This window comes from Arachis ipaensis, chromosome B1 (assembly GCF_059453495.1).
Source record: "Arachis ipaensis isolate K30076 ecotype BB chromosome B1, ASM5945349v1, whole genome shotgun sequence".
In the NCBI taxonomy this organism is placed as follows: Eukaryota; Viridiplantae; Streptophyta; class Magnoliopsida; order Fabales; family Fabaceae; genus Arachis; species Arachis ipaensis.
Genome location: NC_142436.1, coordinates 54,112,503 through 54,134,689, shown reverse-complemented (window position 1 = coordinate 54,134,689; position 22,187 = coordinate 54,112,503). Strand labels below are relative to the sequence as shown.

Here is a 22,187-nt window from a genome sequence, read left to right as displayed (position 1 = left end):
TTATTCAAATTTTTTTTTAAATTATTAAATCAAATCAGTTACAAACTAATTAATTAGGTTGATTAAATAAATTCTAGATAAATAATCATTAAAATTAATCATTTAGATACATAACTTTTACAGTTTTATTATTTATTATAATAAATTCTAAAGATAATTTTTACAAGTTATAATTTATTTTTTTACCTGCATATTCAACTTTTAAGAATAATTTTTTTAATTTTATATTTATAAATAAATTATTTTCTAGTTTAATATATGAATTTTTTATGAATTTTTTTATTGCGCAATTCACTTTATCAAAAATAAATTAATTTATGAAAATTTAAACTTGAGTGCTTGCTATTGTTAAACTTAAACTTTAATTTATTTTATCATATTATTATATAAATATTCAATTCTTTAATTAAACACTTATTTGATTACGAAATGATATTATATGTTACTTTTATATTGGCAATTAAATTTCAGTTACTATACAAATATTATATTTAGGTAATTGTATATTTTTTTGTTATTTTAAAAATTATTATATAATTTTAAGATCATTTAATTATGTTTATTTTTTTAAAAGTATTGTCATTATTGGAGAGTAACTAATATTTGTGATAGTCTAAAATTGAGACATAAAAATACAAAATATTAATATACTGAGCTTTTGAAGTATAAATCTTGAAATAAATATATGTAATTATAATTAATGATCATAATTAAAAGTCTTTATTTTATTTCAATTTATTCAGGACATGTTTATCTTAAATTTTATTTCTTTATTAATTAGTATTTTTTTATATTTAATTATTATTAATTTATATAAATTAAAATGTATAACTTAAAAAAATAGATACGTGTCTAAAAAATAAAAAGACATATTTTTTTGTTAGTAAAAATTTATGTCGCTTTTTAGCTTTTTTTTTTTTTTTGCATCATATCTTACATTTTTATTATAATTAAAAGTTAGAGGTAAATTATTAAATATGAATTAGTAAAAAAAATATAATACTTAATAAATTATCATAATCACATTTAAAGATATTTAAGTTATTTTCATATAATAAAAGTGATATGCTTAAAAAAATATGTATATATAATTTATTAACAAATATATGAGATATTTATCATAATTTTTATTTTTAATAAAAATATCATTGTATTAAAGTGATACATTTTAAAAATGTATAAATGAGATTTTTATTAAAAAAAATTACAAGATAGCAAATGCAACTTTATTTTAATTTTATCCTTAATATTTAATTTTAATTTTATCTTTAGAGTTTCAATATGTTTTAATTATATCATTAGGGTGAACAACATTAATTATAACTAATCAATTATATTATTTGATTTCACTAAAATTAAATGAACTTTAAATTATTTAATAAATAATAAATAATAAATAAAATAAATAAATTTAATTTAAATCATTATCTTATTATTTTCTATATCTATGAATCAGAATATACTTTTATGTATTTTGATTAATAGTTCTTAAAAGAGTTACTATTTTATTTACTAATATTTTAAATTTTTTATAATATTTTTATAAAACTTGATTAATTAATAGGTTTTCTTCACAATATTTTTCTTGAATTTTTTAACAAAAATATATCTTAATTTTTGTCTCTCATATATTCATTGATTATACTAATTATTTTACTGTGTATTTTTATCAACTACATGTATTATTTTTCTGTCTTTTTTTACTTTTTTAATTATTTTATTATCTTATTTTTAATTATTTATTTTACTTTCACTCCTCATATGTTTATTGTATTTCACTTCATCTTAATTTCAATTTCATAGTTAACTTTTAATTATATAAAATTCAATAGTTTCTTTCAAAACATGCTTAAATATATTATCTATTATATACAATCATTAGGATAAAAAAATAAATATAAATTGAATATATAATTTAATTTTAATTTAAACTAATAAATAAATAAATTGTCAAAAAAATAACAACTAATTTTATTTTTAATTTCTCTATAATTTATTTAAAGGTAAAAATCTCTTTATAACCACTAACATCGCCGATAACAAAATTATATGTCTTTATTAAATAAAAAAATATATAAAATAAATAACATATATATAATTTTAAAGTTATTAATCATAGACTATGGATAAATTTTTTTTAAAAAGAAAATTTATGGGTCAACATGTAATTTTTTGATATTTTTTTTTCTAAAATTTTTCAGACTTATCAACATTTAAGTTGTCTATATATCACTTCTCAAAATATTATTATTTCACAAGTTATAATATGTGAGGTAAATTACCTATATAAACTATTTACAAATTAATTTTACGTATATTCCCTAAAATAAAAAGGCTACGTGCATGTCTCAATTTACATATCTATGTAAATCAAATTTATAGAGTTCGAATTATGTGTTTTCGTAGTAACGTACAGTGTCGAGTTATATCTTCAGATTGTAACAATCATATCACTACTAAATCGAATGAAGGAGATTCGATTTACAATGAGCTGGATTGCTACTAAGTGAGTATAAATTGAACCTTATTACTTCAATTTAGCATAGACCATATAAATCGAAATTTATAGATTCGATTTAGTAGGAGATGACATAATTCGAATTCTTTGAATTCAATTTACTTTCGAATCACAATGTCAAGTAATTCGAATCCTATAGATTCGATTTACTACTTATTACCCTAATTTAAATTCATTAAATTCGATTTATATAGAAATGTAAACGGAGACAACCAGGTAATGTTTTTGAGTTTGGGAGATTCAAATAATTTTGGGGTGGCTTTGGTTTATCAATGTAAATTAATCTAATATGTGATATTAGTTATTGTTATATATGTAAAAAATGTGACTTATTTATGCATTGTTTGGATTAGAAGAATTTTTAGGAAAATAAATGCCGAAAAAGAAAATGGATGAAAAAAATAATTTTTCATTGTTTGGATCAATAAAAAAATTGAATAGAAAACATAAAAGTGTATGTAAATTTTTCCTCTTTAAAGTTGCGAAGAAAACTGATGCAGAAGTGCAAACATGGGTAAAAATATAAAGTTACCATTTGAATTATAATTTATATATAATATACAAAAATATTAATATAATTTTACTCTATTATAATTTTTTCTCTTCTTATTTTTCCTTCCATCTAAGCAAAAGAAAATTTTTTCTCTATTTTCTTTCCATTCATTTTTTCTTCATCTAAACAACACATACAAAAATACACTTTTCTTTCCATTTTCTTTCCTCTCATTTTCTTTCTTTCCATTGTCTTTTCGCTTATTTTCCATCTTATATCCAAAAAATAGCTTAGTGTTTATCCATTTATCTTCTATTAATATTGTTATAACATGGATATATGTGACTTTATAAGAATGATATAACCTTAACTTTGATTACCTGAGAATTTATTGAGTGGCTAGAATAACTTCACGTCACGAACCAATGAATGCTTGCAATAGGGATGATCACAAAAACAGCTAAAACGGATATTTGCAGGGATTATTCATGTTTTGGGACTAGATGAGGACTCGTGAAATCCTCACGACTTGCCACGCGAAAATAGATGGAGACTAGAGGTGGTAAATAGGCCAAAACCCGTCGGGTTGACCCGCATAACCCCCAAAAGACGGGTTAGGCTGGAAATTTAAGACTGCCAAACTTAAAAAGTCTGCCTACCCTACACCACCTAATCCATGGGATTTGGCGGGTTTCGGCGGGGCGGGGCAGCTTCCCCGCTGGGCCAAACTTTTATTTTGTCAGGACCATTTTTTTTACAAATTTTTATGATGTTATTGATCTACAAGAGGATGAAGATGATAATTGAAGATATTCTAAATTATATTTTGGATTATATTTTATGTTTTATTGATTATAAACTTGAAGATGTTTAATTATATATTTTGGACAATATTTATTTTACTTTGGACAATGTTGGTTTTATTATATTGTTTTAATAAATTTAGTTTATAATTATGTTTATTACATATTTATAATTATAAAGACTTTAATGTGTGTGAATTTAAAAATTATAAATTTATTGAAATTATTGTGAAATTATACATGTTGTTTAATATTTAATGGTTTATAAAAAAAAGGAGAACCTGCCAACCCGCCAGCGTACCATTAGGCAGGGCGGGAGAGAAATTCAGGACCGCCTTACTAGGCGAGGCGGGACAGACCAACTCACCAGATGGCGGACTTTTGGCAAGACAGGGCGGACTTTTTTGTTTGTCACCCTAATGGAAGATGGACATAAGTACCTGCCCCCATAGAACCTATTAAATATACGTGAATATAAAATTATTAATTTATCCTAATTTATATATACATAAATTCAACCCTAATTTTTACCTCCAATTCAAATTCTTCCTTTTTCTTCCAGACTCATTCTCAGCCTCGATCCTCTCTCTCTCTCTCTCTAACTCACTTTCTCTGCCTCTCAAGTCCGTCACTACGTCGCTCAGTATCGTCGCAAAAAATATGTTATGTTATTATGTTGGAATATGTTTTTATGTTTTCTCCTTTTAAAATGTTATTTTTTATAACGAATATGTTATAAATTGTGTTGAATTATATTGAATCGATTATTTTATAATTATTATATTATATTTTTTGTGTTAATTTTTTTCAAAAGTTTTTAAAGAATATTCTAGATACCCGAGGAGATCTGCGTTCTCTAAGGGGTAATTAAACAGGAACTTGCAATGACAGAGAAAAAACGGGGTATTTTTTTTTAAAATAGGAGTGAGGGATGGGAAGGGGGCTTCTCACACTGTCCTGAGTACTCATTATCATATCTAACTAGCAACGGGATCCAATCTGAGCCGATTTAAGAGGGGATGCGTGGACTTCATTTGCGTTGGGCATTTAAGGTAATGAACCTAAGTCGGATTGTGACCCTAACAATGGATTTTAGTTGATCTTGCTTGCATTGAGGTCTTACTAGACTCAAATATATCTTGGATTAATATTTTAAATCATTGTTATAGCAAATACTATACTATTTAATATTATAACACTTAGTATATATAAAAGTTGGATATATTTATAAGATATTTTTTAATTCAAATTAAAAAAATAATTATCTCTTTTTTAGTTTTAAATATTATTTTCTAATGTAACGAAAAAGTGAAAATAACAATAATTACTCACATAATTAAAATAGATAATCTTAATATATACATGATACTATATATATCAAGGATTATTATATATGATATAATTTTTTTTGTAATGACTATTTATATAATTTATTGAACAATTTTTTCATCTTAATATTTAATAAATTTAACATATAAAATATTATTTAACATATAAAATAAGTAATTTAAGTCATTATTTAGGACAATAAGTATAATAGTACAAATACTTATATATTGAATAATAAAAGTTGTTATTGGTTTCTCTTCACACTAACTAATACTCAACGATGGTATTTTAGTACACTATATTACTAAGAAATATTAATCGATCGATCTAATAACTTTGTAATGACATATGTTTATAAATTTGAAAATTTAGAAATCATTTCATAAAATGTGAAGTTTTAACAAGTAACAATGCTGATCATATTGTTTTGACTTCAAGAATGAATATGATACCAACAAATAAAATTGTCCCAAGTAAATTTCAACAAAACAAAAGTCCATAAGTATTGCTATTAATGGAAAATTAATCTATTTTAAAGACAAATACAATTTTTTCCTACGGATTTCCTAACTCCACAAGTCGATAACTAATCCACCACATAGTGATGCTATATTTATTAAGGGTCTGTCGCTAACTAATGGATCGTTATACATACAAGACAATATTCGAACTCTAAATACTTGTTTAAATGGACAAATGAGATGACCATTCACCCAATCTAAATTGATTAAAACAAATATTAATTATTTTTAATATTTTTAAGTTGAAAAATATTTATAATAATAATAATAATTATTATACATATTTTTTATTTAAATTTTAATAATTTTTTTTTATATAATTTTATGTATTATCCCGTGCAAAATACTGGAATATATACTAGTATTATAATAAAAGAGAGAATAAAATATTTTATTATTGTATGTCTTCTTTTTGTATCAGATCATGCTTATTTATTTATAGGCATACAAAAACATTGTTATTTGATTTTATTAATTTTATTTTATTTTGAGAAATTGAATTCTCATCCTAAAAAGAATGAACCGCCCATTAAATAAACATCTACATTACCAGCCTTATCCTAACAAAAACAAACTTTCATTGATAAGTCGTAATTGGGATTTAATATTGAGCGAAGGATAAAATTTATTTTTTATTTAAAATTTTTTAAAATATTTTTTATATTTAATTTATTTTAATTATATTTTTAAAGGTTAATACTGTTAATACATATGATAACATAAAAGTTATATAGTGATGTGTCACTTATATATCAGCGTATAATTGACATATTATTTATTATCTAACTCAGAGATATAATTGAAATATATTAAAATGTTTAAGATAAAATTAAAATTAAATATAAAGAATCTTTAAAAAAAATAAAAAATATATTATTTAATATAATCTTTTTTAAATAAAATTCATATTGATAATACTCTTAAAATACATCACTTTTATTGAGATTCGCTTAATCCAACATCATCTATCTTCTGTTAAAAATAATTTTTTTGTAAGTACAACATATTCTTCATAAACATTAAATAAAAACACTTTAGAAACATATCATTTTTATTATATAAAAATCACTTGATATCTTTAACGAATATTTTTATATAGTTTACTAATAAAAATATATAATACTTAATTGCCTGCCATAATCACATGTTAGTGAATTATTAAAGGTATTACTAAAGAAATTTTTTAAGGCATTCGAGTTATTTTTATATAATAAAAATAATACAATTTTAAAATATTTTTATATTTTCTAAGAAGAATATGAAGTAATTACCACAATTTTTATTTGTAATAAAAAATATTATTGTATTATGAAAGTAAGTCTCAATAAAAATGACGTATTTAAAAGATATTATCAATATAGTTTATATTTAAAAAAATATTGAATAATACATTCTATTTTATTTTTAACATTTATATTTTATTTTAATTTTATCCATAATGTTTGTTTTTAATTTTATTTCTGACATTTTAATATGTTTTATTATATTTTTGGATTGAACAATATATGACATGACAATTCTATACTGATATATCATTAATGCATCAGTACACAATTGTCACGTTAGCATTTCTGTTAATAGTATTAACTCTTAAGGATATAATTAAAACATATTTAAAATGTTAGGGATAAAATTAAAGTAAATTAAATATTAAAAATATTTTTAAATTTTTTCAAAAATTTTAACAACAAAAATTATACTTTATTCTTAAAAAAATATGTGAGAGAGACTATAGAGCTAACATACAACGTCTAATATTTTCAAAAATAAGTCATATATTATTAGCGTATATCATTCTTTTCTTCCTCAACCTATTTGTTACCTTGTTGTACCTTAATTCTTAGTCACTCACTCTTCTCTCTTTTTCCTCCTAGATTTTTTCTTTTAGCCTCCTCTATCTCCCACAAATAAGGGTATAATCGAGTCGAACTGAGTTATCTTTTGCTGAATTTGAGACCCAAACCAATTAAATTGGGTCGATTCAAGTTACATCGGATTAGTGTAGTGACTAGATTCGAACCGCTCAAATCCAAATTAGATCGGTTCGAATAATCGAGTACCCTAGAAATAATCGGGCAATCGAACCTAGAATTTATTGCGTAACCGAGTTATCCATACCCACTTACACCTCTACACACAAAATTTCTATCTTCCTCTTCATGGTTTTGAGCCTCTATCTAGAGTCGTCTCCTTCTCCATCAACGCAAGCACTGTCGTTGAAACCCTCTAGAGTGCATCAATATCCCTATGCAATTGTTGTTGACATCTAGATTTGAACCTATATTTATTGCCATCCAAATCCTCATCATTCTTCTTACATTTATTTATACCTAACATTATTGATGCTTTATCCAGCTAGATATGAAATCATCACTTTCAGCTCTTTGGTTTTATTTTCTCTCATCATTATCATCACCTCCCATTTGCTATGTCTCTTTCTTTCACCCTTTTTGTTTGTTTTCTGCTACAACAACCACAATTGCAAGATCTACTACATCATTGTGCTCATCGAAGAGTTCAAGTTATTGTTGTTGTCATCACTGTCCAGATCTGAAATCGTCGTTCTTGCTGTCTCCTTCTCTTATTTTGCTTGCTCTTGCCATTGCTACCATGTTTTCTTTTCTCTCGTTCTCTCTTTTACCTTTCTGGCTCATTGCCATTGACACCATCTCTGATCTGCTTCGACATATTCAAAACAAAGAGGTCCTTCATATTTTTTTCCTAATGTTTTCACGATAACTGTCTAAATTTGTATATTTTGATGTATTATGATAAATATTTTGGATGATTTTTTAGTATAGTTTGAAATTTCTTATGGTATTAGATTTTGTATGTTCATTTGAATGGCTTGAGTAGTTTAAAAATGTGTTAGGTTTATGTCTTTTTAATTTTTGGAGTTTTAATTTAACATAAATTAATTTAATAATCTTTTTTACTTTTGATGTTTTGATATAGGTGTTTCATCACGCTTGGATGTTCTTTTCAGTAATGTTTTGAATATTTTTTTATGGTTATCAGTGGTTAAGAGAAGAGGGGGTTGAATCTTGGCCTCTTTTGCTGCTGAAAAACACTTTTGTATCATTAATAGAACTTTAAGAGATACTTTTACTTTTGTCTCCTGTTGAGAAACGAGACTCCCATTTTTGTCTCCTAAAACAGAATTAGAGTAGAGAGGAAGGAGTGACACACAGATATATCCTGGTTCAGCTACTAAGTGCAATGTAACCTACATCCAGTCTCCATTATAATTGTGATGGAATTTTACTATCTTTTTCACAAGATTACAAACACCAATACTTCCATAGGATCTACCCAATCTTATTTGGGACAAATTCAGATTCTAACCCAATCTAAATTTGACTAGGACTCAACCTAGCTTTCAACAGCCAAGTACTAACCCAACTTGTAAGGGAATCCCCACAGGATCATGATACAAAACAAAAAGATGTACAAAGAACATCTTAGACATCTTATGGCTTTTTCTCATAGTTTAACTCACTGCCTTTTACCTCTCATTGGTTTTTTCTTACAAACCTCACGATGTTTTCCTTTTTCAATGAGACACAGACAGATTAAACTGAGAAAAAGAAATACAACATGTAAATCATGAAGGAGAAGAACTCAACCAGCTTAGGTTGCTATGAGAACTGAATCATGTACTCTGTTCTACTCTTTTGCCTTCAACCATTGGCATTCATCGTTATTATAGAAGAGTGAAGCTTCCAAGTTTAAATCAAGTTCAACCCTATGCTGTCTTCTTCTCCATCTGAGCTTACTGCGGCTTCGTCGTTAGAGAGAGATAGAAGACCGAATTTGAGACATGCATCTGACCTTCTCTTTCATCTTTTTTCTTGAAGCTCTATAGATCTTGATCGTTGAGCTTGACTTTGGCCCAAAATTTATTTCTGAATGTTGATGAGCTTCTGACCATGTTTGACTCCACTGTCTCCATGGCAGCTTGATTTGAGCTTGAGACTTGGTAGATTTCTTCACGTTTCCTTGGTGAAGCATAAATGGAGAAAGAAGACTTTTGACATCCTCAGACCCAGAGAGAATAGCTTCTTGATTGTAGCCCTTCTTCTTTGCCTAGATTTGAAAACAATCTTTTGCCTTTCTCCATAACCTAGCTTCTGCAGTTTCCATTTTTTCTTTCTTCTTTTTTGAATGACGTGATCAAAAGAGAGAGAAAAGGGAAGAAAGAATTTGACTTTCGGTGGAAGCTAAGTGAGATTAAAATGAACTGAACTTGGAGTTCAAATTTCTTATAGTGTGAGTGTTAGTGATTGAATAGGGCTTGAAAGAAATTTGGGCTCATTTCTTTATTTTCTCATATTCTCATTTCTGGTGGGAATGTGTTTGAGACTTTTGTTTATGGATGTTCAATGTTTGGATCATATTGTGTGCTTATGTGGGCCAGATCTGTTTTGGACTCAATTTCATATTTTTTTGGTTGGCTTTGATCAAATTGTTTTCTGCACACTAAACCAAATACATTATACAAATAATTGATAATTACATAATAATATTGGTTTATCATTTTAATCATTTATTAGTTATCCAAACTCAACATTCTTTTGTATTAAGTTTTGGATTTTTTTTACATGGTTTGGAGGTTTTTTAGATGCATTAAGTTTGAATTTTTTAATATTTAAGCTCACATAAATGAATCTTAATAAATTTATAATCTTTTATGTCTCAATATAGATATTTCATTTTTGGATATTCTTTTTAGTAAGATTTTAGATACTTGGTTAGATAAAATTTTAAATGCTTGATTAAATGAATTTTTATGTTTGATTATTTAGAATTTTGGATGTTCAATTATATGAAATTTTAGATGCTATCAATTTTTCCTTTGTTTTGAATGCTCTCTTACTTTTGAATTTATTTTCAATCGGAGTTTTGGAAGATTTTTTAATGTTAGATTTTAGATGCTCATTTGAATGATTTGAAAAATTTTGTTTATGTGTTAGGTTTATATTTTTTAATTTTAAAAGTTTAACTTTTTTAAATTTTTAATTTGCTTAATTTTTTTAGTAAGTGATCACTAAAAAGTATCTTTTGGGAGAAGGTAGCTGCCCATGGAGAGTAAAGTTGTGGTAATAGTGACAAGAACAAGAATGATATTTAGAGAATCTAAAAAATATAGGAATTTTTTCATTTATAAAATAAAAAAATTATTATTTTTTTAATATGATTTTTGGACTTTAATTTTTAAAATATAATTTTTTGTTTGGCATTTAAGCAAGTTTGTCAGACCCCGGCAAACTCTATAAAAATGGGCAAGTTCGCCTAACCCCAGTGAACTCCCTCTTAAGTTTTTTCAAATTCATGTTTTTTATCCATTATTATCATCTCTAAATAGTATATATATCTACAAACAGTATATAAGAATACACAAAATTACACGGACAACAAGCATTACTTCTTCAAAGATTTTTTTAATTATAAATTAAAAAAAAAAAAGTCATATTTAACAATGGCAACCATTGTTATCGTCTCTAAAAATACATAGGTACACTGAAATAAGTCATATTTAACAAAAAAATTTTAATTATAAATTAAAAAAATAATTATTTTCCAAAAATAATCCACTTCAAATATACAAATTAGAAAGTTAACAATGGAACCATTATTATCATTTCCAGAGTACATAAGAGTACACAAAAAGTACACAGGATAACAATTCTTGTTATTTTTGGAAAATAGTTATTTTTTAATTTATAATTAATTTTTTTTGTTAAATATGGCTTATCCCGGTGTACTTATATATTTTTAGAGACGATAATAATAGTTGCCATTGTTAAATATGGCTTTTTTTTAATTTATAATTAAAAAAAAATCCTTGAAAAAGTCATGCTTGTTGTCTGTATAGTTTTGTGTATTCCTATATACTGTTTGTAGGTTTATATACTATTTGGAGATGATTATAATTGATTAAAAACGCGGATTTAAAAAAAACTTAAGAGAAAGATCACCGGGAGTTAGGCAAACTTGTCCATTTTCATAAAGTTCGCCGGGTCCGACAAACTTGCTTAAATGCAAAAAAAAATCGTATTTTGGGAATTAAAGTCCAAAAATTATGTTGGGAAAAATAATAATTTTTTTATTTTATAAATAAAAAAAATCCAATATATATATATATATATATATATATATATAACTAATTTAAAATTAAAAAAAGTTAAAATTGACTAATAGATAGCTGAGTTTTAACTAAATGTATATAATTTTAATACTTATTACCAATTAAAATTAAGAGTTATTCCCTTGTTTGAACGATTTTATTTTTATTTTAATAAAATAAAAATAGACAAATAAAATCCAGTAGTCTGTTGGTTTTAGTACCAGAATGAGATGGCACAAGGGTTTGCATTTTATAAAGCAAAAGGGCTAAAGTCATTACAGTATTAAGTGGGGAAATATAAGAAACAGAGACCAAATGCAAACAAAAAATAAAATGAAAACAAGGAAAAGGACAGGTTATTAGTTGGGTCATTCCAATCCAAGTATCCAACCTCACTTATAAATTTATAATTTCAAATAAATGTTTAAAACCATGGGAAAGTGACATGATGCTGCCATAATTAGACACCCGAAAACTATTTTTGTTGTAATGAAAATAGTCAATACTGTTGGAAAATAAAAAAAAGATATATTAAATATAAAATAAAAATGTGTAAATAGAAGACTCTAATATTAATATAATTAGTTTAATAGAAATTATTCATATATTTATAAGTAGTAACAATAGAAAGAGAGAAAGAGAAACTGTTCATAGAGAATAAAAAGAGAAAAAGATAATTTTAGTAATATAAAGGGAGAGAGAGAATTTTATTATTGCTGTTGTTGTTGTACATCAATACTATTGGAGACCTCATTATTTATAGAGGTAAAGTATTGACTATTCCAAGCTTCATTTAATTTCAGTTTGGCTTGAGAGATTCATATTTTCATAGGAAAAAAAAATAGCCGTCCATATAATAAATGGGCGTCCATCTCATTTGTGATTTGTGCTTATCACAACACTCCCCTTAGATGATCATTTAGGAATATGCCTCATTAAAACTTTACTAAAGAAAAATTCAGTGGAAAAAAAAAACTTTAGTGAAGGAAAAAGAGTATAATATCCTTTAGTGATGGGGACTGCCTCATTAAAAACCTTGTCAAGAAAAACCCAATGGAAAAAAAACCTGAACAAGGAAAAAAAGAGTACAGTCTCCCCCTCATGTCGACATCATTTAATGTCTCGAAATCGGCGCATCCCAATCTCATGTACCAATCTTTCAAAGGAGGATTTTGGGAGTGACTTTGTAAATAAATCTGCCAGATTGTTACTTGAGCGGATCTGCTGGACATCAATTGTCCCTTGATTTTGAAGATCATGAGTGAAGAAGAATTTGGGAGAAATATGCTTTGTTCTATCACCTTTGATGTATCTGCCTTTAAACTGAGCAATGCATGCTGTATTATCTTCAAACAGGACAGTTGGAGCTATCTTATGATCAATCAGTCCACATGATGACAGAATATATTGGATCAAACTCCTGAGCCAAAAACACTCGCGACTAGCTTCATGTATCGCTAGTATTTCGGCATGATTAGAGGATGTTGCAGCAATCGTCTGTTTCGTGGACCTCCATGATATAGCTGTACCACCATATGTGAATAGGTATCCTTTTTGAGATCTCCCTTTATGTAGATCAAACAAGTATCCAGCATCTGCATAGCCAACTAATTGTGACTTGGATCCATAGGGATAAAACAATCCCATATCAACCGTTCCATGAAGGTATCGAAAGATTTGCTTGATTCCACTCCAATGTCTTCTGGTTGGAGAGGAACTATACCTTGCTAGTAAATTCACCGCAAATAATATGTCAGGTCGCGTATTATTAGCAAGATATATTAGCGCTCCAATGGCACTAAGATATGGTACTTCAGGACCAAGGATATCTTCATTTTCTTCTTCTTAGGATGGAATTGATCCAAAGACCTTACGATCATTGGGGTACTCAAAGGATGTGACTTATCCATATAAAATCTTTTCAAGATCTTCTCTGTGTATGTTGTTTGATGAATAAAGATCCCATTTTTTATATGCTCGATCTGCAAGTCGAGACAAAATTTAGTCTTTCCAAGATCTTTCATCTCAAACTCTTCTTTTAGAGTTTTTATAATTGTTGGAATCTCTTCAGGAGTCCGAATGATATTTAAATCATCAACGTACACAACAATTATAATAAACCCAGATGCAGAATTCTTTATGAACACACACGGACATATATCATCATTCTTGAAACCGTTTTTGGTCAGATACTCAGTAAGACGATTATACCACATTCGCCCAGATTGCTTTAGACCATATAAAGATCTTTGCAATTTGACTGAGTATAACCCTTGCGAATATTCATTGGATGGTTTAGATATCTTTAGTCCTTCAGGGACTTTTATATAGATATCCCGATCTAATGAGCCGTATAAGTAGGTTGTTACCACATCCATTAAATGCATATGCAGTTTATGATATGCAGATAAACTGATCAAATAACGCAATGTTATCGCATCCACTACAGGGGAATACGTTTCTTCATAATCTATACCGGGCCTTTGTGAAAAACCTTGTGCCACAAGTCGGGCTTTATAGCGCACAACTTCATTTTTCTCATTTCGTTTTCTCACAAATACCCATCGGTATCCAACAAGTTTTACATCTTCTGGTGTACGGACTACAGGTCTAAAGACTTCACGTTTTGCAAGTGAGTCTAACTCAGCCTTCATGGCTTCTTTCCATTTTGGCCAATCATTCCTTTGTCGACATTCTTTGACTGATCTTGGCTCAAGATCCTTACTTTCATGAATGATATTTAATGCCACATTATATGCAAATATTTCATTGACAATTGTCTTATTTCGGTCCCATTTCTCTCCTGTAAAGACATAATTTATCGAGATCTTGTCATTTTCACAATTTTCAGGTACCTAAATGTCTTCTGGCGTTAAAACTTTATCATAATTTTGGACAACTGCAGGTGTCTCTACTATGTCCTTTTCAACAGGAACAGTATTTACCTCTTTTCTCTTTCGAGGATTTTTATCTTTGGAACCGACAGGCCTGCCACGCTTCTGGCGTGTATTTGCTTCAGTGGCTATTTGTCCTACTAGGACATCAATTCGAATTGGGGCATTTTCCGCCCTGCCATGCTTCTGGCGTGAATTTGCTTCAGTGGCTACTTGTCCTACTGAGACATCAATTCGAATTGGGCATTTTTTGCTGGTATATAAGATTTGGTTATCCTCTTTGTATCGGAAAATGCATCAGGCAATTCATTTGTATTTCTTTGCAAATGTATAATCTTTTGACTTCTAGTTCACATTGCCTTGATCGAGGATCTAAATGCATCAACGATGATGCATTCCAATTAAGTTCCTTTTCAGGAAGCTTAGTCTCTCCCCCTAATGTTGGAAATTTTGATTCTCAAAATGACAATCTGCAAACCGGGCTTTAAATACATCTCCGGTTTGTATCTCAAGATACCTCACTATAGAGGGAGAATCATATCCAATATATATCCCCAATTTTCTTTGGAGTCCCATTTTGGTGCGATTAGGTGGTGCAATGGGAACATATATCGGACATCCGAATATTCTTAAATGGGAAACATTTGGCAGCTGGCCAAAAGCTAATTGCATAGGAGAGAACTGATGGTAACTCGTTGGCCTCAAATGAATAAGTGCTGCGGCATATAAAATAGCATGCCCCCAAACCGAGGTTGGGAGATTTGTTCTCATAAGCAAGGGTCTAGCAATTAATTGGAGGCGTTTAATAAGTGATTCTGCTAACCCATTTTGTGTGTGAACATAAGCTACTGGATGTTCAACACTTATTCCATTAGCCATACAATAAGCATCAAAAGCTTGGAAATAAATTCACCAGCATTATCAAGACGAATTGCTTTGATTGGATTTTCTGAAAATTGTGCTTTTAATCGAATAATTTGAGCCAGTAATCTCTCAAACGCTAGGTTGCGAGAAGACAATAAGCACACATGTGACCATCTCGAAGATGCGTCTATCAGAACCATAAAATATCTAAAAGATCCACATGATGGATGAATAGGTCCACATATATCACCTTGAATCCTTTCTAGAAATTCAGGGGACTCAAATTCAATCTTTACTGGTGATGGCCTTAAAATTAACTTCCCTTGAGAACATGCAGTATAACAAAATTCACTAGATTTAAGAATCTTCTGGTTCTTTAGTAAATGTCCATGGGAGTTGTCAATAATTCTCCTCATCATGGTTGTTCCCAGATGACCCAATCGGTCGTGCCAAGTTATGAAATCATTTGGGCTAGTAAACTTCTGGTTTACAATGGCATGTGATTCAATTGCACTAATCTTGGAATAATATAACCCAGATGAAAGTGAGGGCAACTTTTCTAATATAACCTTTTTATTTGAATCATGAGTTGTAATATATAAGTACTCATAACTTCCCTCATTCATAGTCTCAATATGATATCCATTTTGGCGAATATCTTTAAAGCTCAACAAGTTTTTTCGAGACTTGGTAGACAACAGTGCATTATTTATTATGAATTTTGTTCCTCCGAAAAACAAAATTATAGCTCTTCCGGAGCCTTCAATCACATTGCCTGAGCCAATAATAGTATTAATACATTCTTCTTTTGGCACAAGGTGGGTAAAATATATATTACTTTTAAGAATAGTGTGCGAACTTGCACTATCCGCAAGGCAAATATCTTCAGAATATGTCCTTGCCATTTTTCTTCAAAGACAAATGATAATAATAATAAAATGAGTAGCAGTACATGCACAGTAAAATTATTCACATGAATACTTAACAAACACATACACATATCAAACTATTCCATCATTGATCAAATAGCCAATATGTAAGACCCAGAATCTTTGAAAAGTCTTATTATGATCAAGTCTCAAATCCTACAGTTATTTATAGCCTTAATTTCAGAGATTATTTTATTAAAGATAATTAAGGCAAGTTTTGATTTATTGGATTTGAGATAAGTTATGATTATTATCCAATTTTATAATTATTGGGTTATTTTCTATATTTAAATTATAAAGTTGATAGTTATGAAATAATAAGGATTTTATATGATTTGGATTAGATAAATAATATTTTAAATATTATTACTGCTATTTTGAAAAAATGAAGAAATTAAGTATATTATTTCTAATTTTTAGATTTGGGCATTTTATTGAAAATAATTTGTGAAATTGATGAGCAAATAGTATTTTCTATGTACAAATAGTGTTGGGTTTAATTTGGGTTTCAATTACTATATTATTCCCAATTTTATGTGAAATTACCAATATGCCCCTAACCCTAATTATTTTGAAAAAGAAATGAAACCCTAAAAACCCTACCCGGTTCCCCTGACCCGGTTTCCCCAAACTGCTACAGCCCCTCCATTCCAACAAGCAGCGGTAATACACAGCTTTGCTTTAATTTCCATGAAAGAAAGAAACAAAGAGAAAGAGAGATCTGATAGGAGAAGGAGATCCGGAAGGGAGGAAGAGCACCGGGGAAGCAGCAGCTCACCGGCCAGCCGCATTCTGCCACCACGTCCGGCTCCTCGTCGTCGCGCTACCGATTTGCCACCGATCCAATCATCCGCGCCGTCGTCCTTGCCGCGAGTCCAGCGCCGTCGTTGCTATCTTTGCACGAGGAGAGGTAGAGGCTAGCAGTGGAGGGCGGCGCATGAGAGGGAGTTCGTGCCTCACCGCCATCACCCAATGGGGCCACGGACTGCGCCGGTCGCCGCCGCGTCGCGTCGAGGAGGAAGGCTGAGACTGAGCGCCGCTGGGAGGGAGGACGACGCGAGCTGGAGGTCCGGTCACCGTGGTGTTATGGAGCAGACAGAACCGCGCCACGCTGTTGGGGTTCTCACTGTCGCCGGAAAAGAATTCAGGCCGCCGCAGGTGTCATGGTCGGAGAAGGAAGCTGTGTCCCTGTGTCCTGACCGCCGGGAGTGGTTCTGCGACTTCCGGGATCACCGCCGGAGCTCCGGGCTGAGCTTCTGCCACTTGAGACCCTACTGCCACCGTGTTCCACTGCCGGTAAGTTCTTTGAGTTTGGTTTCTGTTCTGTTGGAATTCCGGAAAGGTTGTTAACGCCGCGTGGTTGTTACAGTTACCGTCACCGGTGTTTTTGCTCGCGATTGTCACTTGGGGTTACTGACGGAGCCCACTGCCGGTTTGATAGGGAGCTGCGGCTGCTTCGTTTTGTTATTTCAGTGAGTATTTCGATTTTCGAAAGCCCTGCGTTTGTGCTCTGTTCCGTGTAATAAAGTATTTGCGATGTCAATGGTTTTAGGAGTTAGAATCCGGTTTGCTTATGCCACTTGTAGCTGTTTCTGCTTTCGAGAGAGCAAGCCGAGTCGGGTTCTGATTGCCGGTGATTTCGGGCAGAGCAAAAAGAGTTCTGTTGACACGCTTGGGTTAAGTTTTGCTTGCCGAGGTAGGGGCGCTTTCCAAAAACTATAGTTTATTATTGGAATTATTACATATGGGTACTGATGTGAGATATTGTGTATTTGGTGATTGTATCTGCCTTATGTATTATTTGATTGACTCGAATGACTATGGATGTTGGTTTGGCCGAATTGTTGTGTGGCTTGTGAAATGTAATGTTTGAAGTTGATTCTTTAAAGATTTGAAATGAGTTTAATCCGTTGAGGATTGGTTTGAATTGAGTCAATTATTTTGATGATGTGGAAGATAGAATACTCTTGAAATTCAGCCTGTGTTGCTTTAATTGATTTGGTTTTGATAAATGATTTATTGCTGAACCGATTCTTTAAAGCTTTGGAAATGAGTTAAATCGGTTGATATTGAGTTGATTTTTGAAATGGCTTCCTTGAGATATGCCACTGAGGCGACTGTTGGATTTAGCTTGCTTTTGAATTGATTTCTGGTTTTGAGCTGTTGAAAAGGAATGAGAAACGGTTTAGTTGGGACCCGAACCGGGTGGCAAAAGTCCAAGTTTTAGGGGAGGTGCTGCCGAAATTTCTATAGAACCCGAGTCCTTATTTGAAATGTTAATTGGGGAATTTTGAGTTTAATGCCTTTCCTATCTATTTTGAAGATTGTGAAATTATGGCTTCTTTATTACCTTTACTTAGAACAATTAAGAAAGCAATGAAGTTATGCTTTGAAAGAATTATTGAAAAGAGAATCATGATTTATCCTTATTTTCCAAGAAGAACAGTATGTCTTTGGGTACAAGTCATTTGAAAGAGAATTTTGCTTTGAGGCTGTTTTAAAAGGTAAAACGGGTTTATGTTTTTCTCTATTAAACACAAAGATTGTCCCTTGGGAGAGTTTTCGTGATTTTAAAAGGAATTGGATTTCGATTGATGAGCCTCATTATTTTGACGTTTTAAATAAGGTTCAAAGTATCTTTTGAACTCTAGTTTAACACAACAAAAATGATTCTCTTATCAGTTTGAAACGCTTCAGATTTAATTATGGAATTGAAGCCGGTTTTGTTTAAGTAAAGGAAATGGTTTTGAAAGAAGTAAAGGTTACGTGACTCGGTTTGGCTTAGATCCTATTTTCTTACTCAAATCAGAAAGCCAATGTTTTAATGATTTTAAATGATTTTGGCGAAATGAGATATGTTATTCTCCCCTAAAGATTTGGGACTCTGCCGAGAAACTTTGTTATAAAATCCCATTGTTGAATGGATGATTTTGAGTGTTTCCAAAAAGAATCTTTAACTTGCCATGGTTATGGAAGTTTGGAAAGAGGATGCCGAGAGTGGCATTGTTTTCAAAGGGGAATTTACCTTGAGTAAAAGTGGCTTATGAGCCTAAAATGATTTGAGAAATGAGATCTTTAAAGCCAAGGCTGAAAAGAGTTGAAACTCGATTTCAAAGTGAAATGAATTGAGGAAATGATTTATGGCTTAAATGCCGACTTTATGAATTTAATGATGTTGAATGGTGGAAGTGCTGTTTTGTTGTGAGCCGGAATGGCTGTGTATGATTATACATATTGGTTGGTTTTGGATTGAACCGTGAGCCGGAATGGCTGTGTATGATATGAATATTGGCTGGTTCTGGACTGAACCGTGAGCCGGATGGCTGAGATGGATGTTGATCCATGGATGAGATTGAATGCATGTTTATGCTGAATCATTGATAAATGTGAATGTTGCACTTCCACTATCTGAGATACGAGTTTCCCTGGGTAGTAGCAGTGGCTAGCCACCACGTGCTCCAGGTCGAGACTTGATACTCTGTTGACCCTATGTCGTAAGTGTGGCCGGGCACTGTGAAAGGCCCGGATGAGCTCGCCCCCATAAATATTCACCAGTGATGGTGATGGATAAATATTCACCAGTGATGGTGATGGATAAATATTCACCAGTGAGGGTGATGGATATGGATCATGATTATGATCAAGTTTATGATGAGTATAACTCGAGTTGGGGATGCACGACAGAGGGACAATCCAATGGTTAGCTACCAGGACTTGTCGGGTTGGTTTTATAACCGACAGATGATATCATCAGCCACTAGGGACAGGCATGCATCATATGCATTTGTGTGACATTGGTTGGGTGTGCATATTATACTTGGTTTGCCTATGTGATTAATTGCTAATTGTTTTACTTGTAATAACTGTTTGTTTGTGCTTGAACTTTCTATCTGTGTTTGCATTTGGGACTCTGTTGGATTGTGGTGATTGGTTGCTGGTTGGATTGTTTGGGCCTAGGGCCGTGGTTGGAATAAGATGAACTGATGGTTGATTTCGGTTTTGTGTTTCTGGTTTGGAATAAAATATGAAAGGCTATTTTGGTTTCGCTTAGATAAACCGCTGTGAAAGGCTTTTGAGTTTTTGAGAATTGAACGGTTCTTTCCGAAAAGATTTTCGACTTTACTTTCATTGTAAACCGTTGTTTTTGAAAAGAGGCATAAGACGGTTATGAATCACTGGTGCGATTATCTTCATGTATCCTATTACAGTAATTCCCAAAAACCCTCTACTGAGAACCCTTTCGAGGATGATGTTCTCACCCCCCTACATTTTTCCCCTTTCAGGATATGGGCGCAGAAGTTACGAAGAGCTTATTTAATTGTTGTTGTGATGCTCTGTATTGTTTTAGTTATGATTTATTGTACCCTCGCCTTTATCTTGATATAACCTGTAAGAGGGATAGGAATTGTATTGGATTATGTTTGTAATATTACTTATATATATATGTATGTATATATGTGGATGTACTCTTTATGAGTTTTTGTAAGTTGTATGGTATTTATGGATGTACGTTATCGAACGAAAGTATTTTTTGGGAGCGGCATTGCGGTTTAAAGTTTTAAACAGGCTCATATTTTAGTATTAAATAGTATAAGTGTCGTCGTAATGTCCGAGCTATCAGAGTTACGCAGCCGGAAGCGTGAGCTTTGGTAGTTAGGGTGTTACATTATGGTATCAGAGCAGTTCTTCCTGTAGAGCCTGAGGAATGGACTGACTATGCTTCAGTTGCATACTCTGAGCGTTCGTCATGTATTAGGTCTTGTCGAATGACGAGAATTAGAGCTTTATGCACATGACAGTCTATTGATTAACGCTGTTAGTCTTGCATTGCATAATTCCTGATATTAAGTTCGGCCGGCTTAATACTAGTGAATTATGTATATGAGAGCACTAATGGGTTATCATAGATGATATACGAGTTTTGAGTAAAGCGAATCGCGGGTGTTGGGAACGATAGAAACTTTTTCTCGAGGCTATTCAGTTATGTGTCTTGAATTCTGTTCGAGTCGACCTGTTCTTTTATATCCTAACTTGAAGTTCTTGTTTGGTACTCCTCTTGAAAAGTAATTTGATGTTTCCACTCTATTCTTCTATTCATATGCATTCTTGAATGATCTTAAGTGCATATGCTTGTTTAGAATCCTTGATGCATCTGTCTTCCTCTGTTTGAGTTCTTGATTCAAGTATTCTTTGATATAGTCTTGAACTTGTCTTAATGTGCTGTGACTTTTAACTCTGGGTTCCGAGTTCATTCTTAGAGAACTTGTTGATTCAGTTTTCCTCTTATTTGACAGTGATTACAGCTAATTTTGGGATTTTTATAAAAATTGCTGTTGACTAGATATACACTTATCTATATGTGGAACTTTGAAGATTTCTTATACAGTTTAACAACTATTTATTTCAAATGCCTCGCCTGTACCTTTACTGGTTTATAGAACTGCACCTACTTAAAATACAAATTGACTTTCTAGTAACTTTACAATAGTTCCAATGTACATCTTCATTTGATTACGTATTTGAGGTATTCTTCAAAATTCTGGAAAGAAAGGGGATTTCTCGCTTTTATCCCGGTTGAGTTTCATTTGATAAACTTTACTTAATTCATTTTGATTTGAGTTTGATTTAGCATACTACATGGTTTATGCTATTGTTGTTCTTTTGAAAATGTTGGACTCATAGCTTTCTTCTTATGATCAGACTCGCTCC

The 22,187-nt window shown here is 30.7% G+C and overlaps 1 pseudogene; it reads left to right on the top strand.

Annotated features, from left to right (window-relative positions):
* Positions 1-17,505, top strand: part of LOC148576609 (uncharacterized) — a 32,092-nt pseudogene extending 14,587 nt beyond the window's left edge.
* Positions 17,506-22,187: the final 4,682 nt, after the last annotated feature.